The sequence below is a fragment of the Acomys russatus genome, chromosome X (assembly GCF_903995435.1).
Source record: "Acomys russatus chromosome X, mAcoRus1.1, whole genome shotgun sequence".
Lineage (NCBI taxonomy): Eukaryota > Metazoa > Chordata > Mammalia > Rodentia > Muridae > Acomys > Acomys russatus.
This window is the reverse complement of record NC_067169.1, coordinates 109,640,820-109,648,818: the sequence shown is the minus strand read 5'-3', so window position 1 is coordinate 109,648,818 and position 7,999 is coordinate 109,640,820. Positions and strand designations below refer to the sequence as shown.

General features: G+C 41.3%; 1 pseudogene; it reads left to right on the top strand.

Moving 5' to 3' along the window:
- The first annotated feature begins 325 nt into the window (after positions 1-325).
- Positions 326-1,534, top strand: LOC127185049 (actin, cytoplasmic 2-like; annotated as a pseudogene).
- The last annotated feature ends 6,465 nt before the right edge of the window (positions 1,535-7,999 follow it).

Here is a 7,999-nt window from a genome sequence, read left to right as displayed (position 1 = left end):
ATTTTATAAGAAAAGCTCCTACTCTTTAGTCATTTAGTGCAAAGCTGGACACAAGTCGGTCCTACAGAGCCTTTGTTATTCTCCTATTCCTAGTTGCTTCAGGGCTTTCATCAGGAGGGGGTGTTGGACTTTGCCAAAGGCCTTTTGCTTTGCATCTATTGAGGTAATCATGTGATTCCTGTTCTACTTACATGCTGAGTTGCATGTGTTAATTTTCATATGTCAAAACATCATCGTCTCACACTTTGCCGCCGCCTCACCATGCTTGTCTTTCTGCTGCTCCGTCGCCCCATCCTTCGTTGATCACAATGGAAGAAGAAATCAAATCGCTGTGCTCATCATTGATGATGGATGTGGCATGTGCAAAGCTGGCTTTGCTGGCGACTCGATGCCCCCAGGGCCGTGTTTCCTTCCATCGTTCGTTGCCCCTGACACCAGAGCTTCATGGGCCAGAAAGATTCCTACGGGGGTGATGAGGCCCAGAGCAAGCGAGGTATCCTGACCCTGCAGTACTCATCGAGCATGGCATTGCCACCAACTGGGATGACATGGAGAAGATAAGGCACCACACCTTCTACAGTGAACTATGTGTGACCCCTGAGGAGCACCTGGTGTGTCTGACCGAGGCCCCTGTGAACTCCAAAGCCAACAGAGAGAAGATGACACAGATAATATTTGAAACCTTTAGTACCCTGTCCATGTACATAACCATTCAGGCGGTGCTATCCTTGTATGCATCTGGGAGCACCACTGGCATTGTCATGGATTCTGGTGATGGGGTCACACCTACAGTGCCCAATCTATGAGGGCTACGCCCTTATCCATGCCATCTTGTGTCTGAATCTGGCTGGCTGGGACCTAAAGGACTACATCATGAAGATCCTGATTGAGTGGGGCTACAGCTTTACCACCACGGCTGAGCGGGAAATTCTGCGTGGCATTAAGGAGAAGCTTGCTATGTGGCCCTACATTTTGAGTAAAAATGGCTACTGCTGTATCCTCCTCCTTCTTGGAAAAGAGCTATGAGTTGCCTGATGTGCAGGGGATCACCATCAGCGATTCTGGTGTCCAGAGGCGCTCTTCCAGCCTTCCTTCCTGGGCATGGAGTCATGTGACATCCATAAGACTACCTTCAACTCCATCATGAAGAGTGATATGGACATCCTCAAGGATCTGTATGCCGTCACAGTGCTGACTGGTGGCACCACCATGTATCCAGGCATTGCTGACAAGATGCTGACAAGCTCACCACCCTAGCACCCAGCACAACGAAGAATAAGATCAATGGTCTTCCTGAGTGCAAGTACTCAGTCTGGATTGGTGGCTTCATCTTGGTCTCCCTGTCCACCTTCCAGCAGATGGGGATCAGCAAGCAGGAGTATGACAAGTTGGGCCCCTCCATCGTCCACCACAAATGCTTCTAGATGGACTGAGCAGGTGCCAGGCATCTGCTGCATGAGCTGATTCTGAAGTTCAGATTTGCCCTGGCAAATGTACACACCTCATGCTAGCCTCATGAAATTGAAATAATCCCTTGAAAAGAAATTTTTTCTTGAAGCTTGTATCCAATATCCACACTGGATTGTAGAACTCGTTGCTGATTTTGACCTTGTATTCAAGTTAACTGTTCCCTTGGTATATGTTTAATACCCTGTGCCTATCTTGATGTAGCCATTAGTCCATGTGGCTCAGTCACTTGGTGGCTGAGGAGAGCACGCTGTGGAAGAGAAATCCCCAGCGTAGTGAATCAGTGTGAGCAGCAGGTAGTGATCTGTGCAGGGTATGAACCAACAGCTGACTTCCAAGATTTCTTGAGGCTGGCAAGAGTTACTGATCCAGTTACCAATTCCATCTTGTCGGTGTAACAGGGTGGGAAAATCCGAGCCTTAAGACCATTCTGGTTTTTTCCCCTTCCTGATGCCCATGGGTTGTTACTTGCCTTTAGTTGGGGAAGTTTGCATTGGCACCTGTAAATGTATCATCCTTTTAATTTATGTAAGGTTTTTTTGTACTCAATTCTTTAAGAAATGACAAATTTTGGTTTCCTACTTTTCAGTGAGAACATTAGGCCCCAGTAACAAGTCATTGTATAAAGAAAAATAAAAGTGCTGCAGTAAATGAAAACAAAACAAAACAAAACATCACTGTATTCATAGAATGAAATCAACTTGACAATAGAGTATGCTGTCTTTAGTCTGTTCTTGAATTCAGTTTGCAAGTATTTTATGGAGAATTTTTATGTCTATGTTCAGTAGCCAAATTGGTGTGTAGTTTTCTTTCTTCCCGTGCCCTTATCTGGTTTTGTTATCAGTATAGCACTAGTTTTGTTTTAAGTTGGGTTTTGTTCCTTCTCCTTCTGTTTTATGAGACAGTTTTAGGAGTGTTGGTGTTAGCACTTCCTTAAAAGTCTGTTAGAATTCAGCAGTCAATCTGTCTGGTCCTGGTCTTTACTTCGTTGAGAAACTTTTATTACTGCTTCCATCTCCTTGTTTACTACAGATCTTTACAGTTGTTTATATCCTTTTATTAAATTTTGTGGGTCATATGCATCTAGGAACTTATCCATTTCTTCTATATTCTCCAGGATTTTTTGAATATAAACTTTCAATATATTCCTTAATGAGCCTTTGGATTTTATTAGTATCTGCTGCAATGTCACCCTTTCATCTTTGCTTCCATTAACCTGAATCTTCTTTCTTTGGATTAGTTTGACCAGAATGCTGCCAAACGTTCTTGTAAAGAACTAGATATTAAGTTTGCTGATTCTATATGTTATTTTAACCTCTACTACATTAATTTCTGTCCTGATATTTATTATTTCCTCAACCTAGGGTTTTGAGGTTTGATTTGTTCTTATTTGTCCAAGAGTTGAGTTAGAACTATAAACTTGCCATTTATTGAAGAATTGAATTGTGCTAAATCATGAGTACATTGTGTAGATAAGCAATATTGAACAGTATAAAGCACACACTGACCAACCAGTCAACCATTCATAACCTCCAAGAGTGCCCAGGCCTGGTGATGCATACTGTCAGTCTCAACCTAAAGGAAACCCTAAAGAGAGCAACATCTTAGCTCAAACCCCAAGTGATTCTTTTACATTCTCTATGACCTTGTATTATAAAAATTCAGCAAACAGAAAAGCATATCTTATGGCTGATTTAGCTCAGATCAGTATTAAGATGGATTCCATAATCTTCTTTTTTTTTAACTCGATCTGAAAAATACTCCAGAAAAATGGACTTGCTGCATGCAGTTCCCTTTTTATGTTTTTCCAAGTCAAAGTCTGCCTAGAAGCAGAAATGTCCACTATTATTTACCTGAAATTCTTTTTTAAATTTATTCTTCTCTCATATAATACATCCTGACTGCAGTTCCCCCCTCTCCATTCCTCCTAGCCACTCTCCCTCTCCTCCCCCCTAGACCTACTCCTCTTTAATTTCCCTTCCCATAGCAGCATGCCTCCCAGAGATATCAATCAAGCACAGCATAACAAGATGCAGTGAGAAACATTTTTTTCTTTCTCAACAACTGAAATAATTTTTAATGCAGTTCCACATATCAAAACAAAGGTCTTGCCCATGCCAGGAAATCCTCTATTACTTATCTGCACCCTCAGGCCTAGAACCATATTTTCAGTATTGCCTTGGCTACAAGGAAGCTCAAAACTAAATTTCACATAAGTTATTGAGTTTTTAAGAGAGACTCACTCATGAAGTCAAATCACCTCCACAATGTGACTCTCCCTGTAAGGCCCAGTCCTAAGAGCTTGCAGGTTTGCTCCCATCTCTCTACAGTCTTCAGAAGAAAGCTGGCTGTCATGCTATTCGAGAGTGTTGGGATGGTCTTCAGAGATATAAGTATATTGTTTATCAGGCTGAAGTTATAGAGAGTTAGACTATAAATTCAAAAGTAATCCAGTCGTGTTTATTCTTGTAACATCAGACTATGACAGGAAAAGTCAATAAGGCAGAGTAGGTAACACAATGCAAAGGAAGATTTACCCTGATTTTTAAAAAAATATCTATGTTCATAGATGAACTTGACATTTTTAGGAGATCACAAAATCTCCACAAATGGAAGGGATAGAGGCAAAATATACATATAGTGAACACATAAGCTCAATGGCTTTCTAAACCTCAAGAGCTTCTAAACCTGTGTTTCTCAAGTTAAGAAATGCTATAAAAATGCAGAGCACAAGTGACCAAATGGTACCCAGGCCCAACTGGTACACCTGAGGTTCAGGTAGCAGAGCATACCATTGTAAGAGCCCTAGGAATAGGAAGTTTGCTGTATTGTTGTGTCTCCTAGAAATGTCAGAGAAGCTACACCATGACATCTCATGTATTGAGGAATGTATGTGTGTGTGAATAAATTCCATGTATATATATTTAAAGATGTGGAGGGTATGAATTTGAGAAGGAGTATATTAGAAGGGTTGGAGGTGAGGGAAATGGTAAAATGACAGTTTAATGTTTCTAAGTGTAAAAATGGTATCTCAATCTCCGTGCTATTAATATTTACAACAGATAATTCTTTATTGAGAGTAAGGGGGCTTCTGTGTCTATATAATGTATGACTTTTATTAATGTCTGCTGCACACACTCCAAGGTGTCAAAAAATATATCCTTAGACTCTGGCCAGTTTTATTTCCTGTTATTTGGAAATTTGATACATGTATACAATATATTTAGAAAATATCTTCCCTTCCTTATTCTCCAATTACTCACAGGTACACATCCTATATCATCTTTTTTATTATTTTAAATTTTCAAAGTCAAAATTGCCATTCATTGGAAAGCATTGAATTGGGATACTCTTCCCCCACAGTCCATCAGCCATAACAATAATCCCAGGACTTACCAACAATATGCCTTAGTAGGTAAAGGTATCTATTGACAAGACTGAAGGCCTGAGTTTGAGAACCCCTCAGGCACCCCCCATAATGGAAGGAGGTAACTGACTCCTGAAAGTTTATTGCCATACTTGTGTCAAGACGTGTGGGCATGTGTGCTTGTGCACACTCACACTCATGCACCAGTGGGCACACACACACACACACACACAGAGTAAATAAATGTAAAATAAATAAGTAAAATGTACTCATATGTAAAAGATAGTAATCATAATAGTTGTCATTACTGTAAATCTACTATGTGTTAGCGGTTATCTGTGCACAGTCTCATTTTATCCTCACCACTGCCTTGCTAGGGATCATTTCCCATGGATACAGAGATGGAAGGAAAGCCTGAAGAGGCCACAAATACTATGTAGTAAAAAAAAAATTAGCTAAGAAACAAAGCCAGAGATACAAGTCTCTTACTCTATGCAGTGATAAAGTATTCAAGCAGGATCAACAGCCCACAGGGTACCGTCAATCTTGGTTCTGCCCATCAAGCAAGTCATGGTTGGCACTTTCGAAGGGTTGGGGTTCTAATGTAAATTTCTGAAGCTCAAAAGACACACCTATTTTTTCTTCCATATGGATCTGTTCAGTGGCTGCTGGACCATTTATACCTTCTCCCACTTGGGTGCCAACAGAAGCGAGAGGGTGAGACATCTGGAGCCAATGAAGTACAGCGATTGCACCAAAGGGAAATACCAAAGCAGTGGCAATCAATGAAAGGGGGGGGGGAAGTGTCAATGCTGGGCAGGCCACACAGCTACCACAGTGAGCAACAGAAGAAACAGCCTGGCGACTGCTTGAGTACTTCTCTGGTATGACCCTGGTCTGCTTCACTGAGCAGAAAATATTTTGTAACCAGTTTGAGTTTTCTCAAGGCACTTTGGCGTTTTCTGACTTCATGTCATGAAGGACTAGGTAAATCAGTTTTGGGTGGTTGTTCTTGTTGTTGTTGTTGTTCTTGTTCTTGTTGCTGCTGCTTCTATTGTTGTTATTTGGTCTGGTTGGGTTGGGTTGGTTTTTTTTTTCAATGATGCTCATGAAAAGTAAATATCACAGGAACTCCTCATGTGCTCAAACTTGGATTTTACACAGAGAAATTGATGTGTGAACCAGTGTTGCTATTTAATGTGGCTTCTATCAAAGTGTTCATAAAACCTGGAGCTGCAGCTGGCCCCCATTAGGTAGTTTCTTGGTGAAAGTTTTCCAAGGAAAACTTTTTTTTTTAACAACTTCATAAAGCCAGGCACAGAAGGGCAGTGCAGCAACTGGCTGAACGACATGGGATTTTTTATCTTTGGCTGAAATGTTAAGTGGGAGTGGGGGGCTTTTTCTGTCTATTTCTGGCAGAAAAACTGGAAGGCAGTTTTAAAAAAAACTCCATTTTGGGTCTTGCGTGACTTCAGTCATTTCTGCATGAATTCAACCTTCTATAGACTAGGCATTGTGCCAAATGCTGGGAAAACCAAAAAATAAAGAGCATGGGTCAAAACAAAAACAACTACTTCAAGGCAGTCTGTGGTGAGCGGTTCAACAATAGCACTTGTAAAGCTATCTAGAAACATGCTGGTTGCCAAGTAGGTGCTCAGGAAATGTGTATCCTTTTTCTACTCCATATTTAAGGAAATAAGAATGATTCAATAATATGGTCATCAACTTTTCAAAGCTCTAACAGATGACCTGAAATAGTCAACTTTATAACACAAAGGTTCCTCTTGGCTCGCAGATGTAAAGCTTTTCGTCCTTTTGGTTTGCTGTATTTCTTTGGACCTGCTGAGATACATTGTGGAGAAAGCACATGGCAGAACAAAACTGCCCACTTCACGATTGGGAGGTTAGAGAAATAAGAGGGAGCAAGTGAAGGGACTGTCATTCCATTCAGCACCAAGCTGCCAATAAACAGAAAACCTCCCACTTTTGACAGATTTCACCTGATCCCAACAGCACCAAGCTGAGGACCAATCTTCTAACACTGACTTTTGATGGATACTAGCGATCTAGACACAGCAGAGGATAATCACATATTTATTCTACAAAACAACCAGGAACCTCACATTAAAGGTTATATTTGTTGCCAATTTGAGAGCATGTCAGTTTGAAAGGTCAGTTGTCAGATAAACAACCAGATGACTATATCAGTTCTAAAAATAACAACACTGTATACGTGTGTGTGTGTACTCTGCTCTCAAAAGACTTCAGCTGAGGAAATCTTATACATACATTGAGAAAGAGACATTCCCATCCAACACACTCTCTTCCTTTGGGTTAGCTACAGAGCTGTGTCAGGATTAGCCATTCAACTAAACAACACTTTTATTCAACCAGCACAAGTAAGAGCAGTGCCTGTAAGGCACCAAGGACAAACTGAAGTACTACACCACTGAACTCCAACTTAAGGAAACAGTGAAGTTATTGGGCTTACATACCATGGCTGACAGGTTACTTACAGGAGTGAGGGTGACTACAAACCAGCTGCACCAACAAAACCTCTCACCCCAGCATGAATGACAGCTTCCCCCATAGCTGAAAATATGAAGTCTCCCCCTTTGGTTAACCTTACACATACTATACACTCCAGAATTTCTGCCTCAGTTGCACCTAAGAGCAAGAGCCTGGGTGCAATTAAGGCAGAATCACCTTCAAACGGCAGGAGTGGCTGGAATCTCAGGAGAGGATCCGAGAACCCTCCCACTCCCACTTCAGTGAAGAAGCATCAGCAGTTAGTAAGAGCAATCTCTGAAATCTTCTGCAAGTGTTCTGATGAAGATGATGGCTGGCAAAGATCTCTAAAAGCATCGCAACTGAAGAAGTAGGAACCACTTCTTTTGGATGGACAAGAAATGAACCTGGTTAGTAGAAACACTGTTCAGAGGATTTGTGGGAGATTAAAATCACAGTACAGAGCAGGCAGTGGTGACACACTCCTTTAATCCCAGCACTCTGGAGGCAGAGTAGGAAGATCTCTGAGTTAGAGGCCAGCTTGGTCTACAGAGCAAGTTCTAGGACAGCTGGGGATTACACATAGAAACCTTGTATTGAAAAACAAATCTGTGGATCACAGTCAATGGCACAATCTGAAAGTGTTCATAATTCAAG